This window comes from Phoca vitulina, unplaced genomic scaffold (assembly GCF_004348235.1).
Source record: "Phoca vitulina isolate PV1807 unplaced genomic scaffold, GSC_HSeal_1.0 scaffold98, whole genome shotgun sequence".
In the NCBI taxonomy this organism is placed as follows: domain Eukaryota; kingdom Metazoa; phylum Chordata; class Mammalia; order Carnivora; family Phocidae; genus Phoca; species Phoca vitulina.
The window spans coordinates 281,109-283,642 of NW_022589801.1; the positions used below are offsets into that span (position 1 = coordinate 281,109).

The window sequence follows — 2,534 nt, forward strand, 5'->3', positions numbered from 1 at the left end:
CCCCCCCCTCCCCCCGCGCCGGCCTGCCCCCCCACCCCCCCCCCCCCCCCCCCCACCCCCCCTTCAGGACAGAGCTCATCCCTCCTGTGTTGTTGCCTGGCCAGGCCTTGTCCGAGGCAAGGATCCCGGCCTCCCCTTGGGTTGCTTTGCCAGCCCCAGCCCCCTCCAGCCCAGGCCGGGCCTCCGCTCTGGGGACGGGGAGCGTTGGTTCCCGACCACATGAAGGAGGGCGCGCGGAAAAGCCATAAACCCGAAGCCTGAGAGGGATGTTTGTTAAAGCTGGACAGGTCTGTGGCCAGGGACGTGGAGGGGGTGTGCAGAGACTGAGCGGAAGCGGGCGTTTCAGGGGAGAGGGATGAGCACCGAGGAGCTGGCATGGGCCGGGCAGGAAGGAGGCCCATTAACACTTCCTCCGGCACCTCGGCCAGGGTGCACACAGGCGCGTTTGTCCCGCTTTCACTGTGGGGCTGTGTTCGAAGCAGCCCCTGCCCCCCAACCCCAGGTGGGCGGTGTAGCCTGGGCACAAATGCCCTTTATGGGATGGGCAGTGCTAGCGGAAGACAGCACCTCCTTGGACCCAGACCACCCCCCAGAGTTCAGAATTGACCCTGGAGCCGCCTCCCTCCTGCTAAGGCAGGCACGCAGGGAGCCTGGTCACAGGGGACAGAGGGGCATGGCTTTGCGGCGGGGACATCCCAGGAGAAGGCAGCCAGGTTTGGAAGGCCAGGGTCCCCCAGGGACGCTTCCCTCCAGGGCCCATGCTGGGGGATCGTCCCCGCCCCTCCTGCCTGCTGCTGAAGTAAGGGATTTCCATCTCCTTGAGGGGCTCTAGAGGGAGAGTGTGCCCTGGGGAGGCCTGCAGAGGAGAGGGAAACAGGCACACCCCAGTCATCCCTCATTACCATCCCTCCTCCATCCCAGGAGGAGCGGGGACTTCATCAAGCACCCAAGGACAACCTGGCCACCCCCTCCAAAGAGCCCAGTCCATGTGAGCCTGGGACCGAATTCTCCGAGGCGCCCCTGTCCTCTTCCTACCACCAGTGGGTGACAGAAGTCACACATCCCACAGACAAACCCTTCCGTCAGGCCCCACTGAACTTCTGTCCCCCATTCACACAGCTCCCCAAGCCCCCTCCCCTGGCCTGCCCAGTCTTTTTTGCTCATTTAGTCCACTGACAGGTGCAGGCACGTGCTGCCTGCCTGTCAGCGCCCCCTAGAGACGGCCCAAGGATCTTCACACCCTCCCCATCCCCCAACCCCAGGGGAGGATCCAACTGAACTCCTCCTCCCAGGGTAGGAGACGTGACAAGGGAGCCTGGATGCTGAGCTCTGTTTCCTGTGGCCACAACTCCAGGCTCACCTGGGGTACAGATAACCCTTTCTGTAGATACCATTGTCCCTCTTTTATGCATGGGGACCCTGGGGAGACAGAGGCCCTGCCCTGTGGGGCTTGAGGTCTGTTTGGGAGCAGGGTCAGATGGGAGGGACTCCTAGGTGGGGGGCACCCTTGCTGGGGTGCCCGAGCTGAGTCCTGCCTGCTGGTGGCCGGTGGACGCTGTGCTCCTGGTGCCCGTTCTCCCTGGCTGGGCTCTGCATGGTGGGTGGACTCAGGTGAGGGATGGCCAGAGGGAGTGAGAGGGCAAGGCCCTGCCTTCACTCTTCTCCTAGGCCGAGTGCTCAGGCTGATGAGCTTCCTTCCCCCCTGAGCACCCCCTGAGCACCCCCTGTGAATGTGACCTCGCCATCACCACGGCCACCGTGCTGACTTGGGTTTATCTCTGGCCCTCTGGCCCGGCTGGGGGAAATGTAACCGAAGGATGTGACACCAGCCTCCGTCACAAACCCAAGTCCTAAAGCCCTTTCATGTCCTGCAGAGCCAGAGGCAAGGCAGGCTGTCCCGGCCAGACACCCTGAACGCCCACACAAGCACAGAGACGGAGACACTTCCTCCACGCCCAGCACCCACCTCTTCACAACGCGGATGTCCGTGCGGACACACCTCAGGCACAAACACATTCGCCACCCACGCCCCACCCCTCAGGGGTAGAGACCTACGGCTCGCACACCTGGGCCCGGCCCTCAGCCCGGGAGCCCGGAGTCCTGCCCCCGTGGAAATTTCCTCCAGCCGCGACCTCACAGACACAGGTACGCTGTGCTCTCTCCCAGATACCCTTCCTGACCTCAAGCACACAGACGAGCTCACAGATTCAGACACCCGGCGCGGCAGAGTCTCCGCAGCACCTGGGTGCTCGCACACCCGGGCACGTGCTCTGTAGATACGCACGTGGACCGGAACCCCAGTGCTGGAGCGCTGGACCGAGGGCTTTGTGCAGATGGACAACGTATTTATAGTTCGTGGGTTTTGAAAGGTGTGTGTGTGTGAGAGAGAGAAAGAGAACGCACAAGGTGTCGGGCGAGCCAAGTGGAGAGGAAGAGAAGGAAGGAAAAACTCTGTGACTCACTTCCAGCCTAACAATGCCACATCTCAGCCCCTCCAGTCAGGGGGAAGGGCCCGTTTGTCAACCCAGGCTCCG

General features: G+C 63.1%; 1 long non-coding RNA gene across 1 annotated transcript in view; it reads left to right on the forward strand.

Annotated features, from left to right (window-relative positions):
- LOC116627534 overlaps nt 1–2,000 on the forward strand; it is a 4,305-nt gene extending 2,305 nt beyond the window's left edge. The window contains exon 3 of the long non-coding RNA XR_004298499.1: nt 1,875–2,000. This is a non-coding gene — a long non-coding RNA (uncharacterized LOC116627534). The remainder of the gene's footprint in view (nt 1–1,874) is intronic.
- Nucleotides 2,001–2,534: the final 534 nt, after the last annotated feature.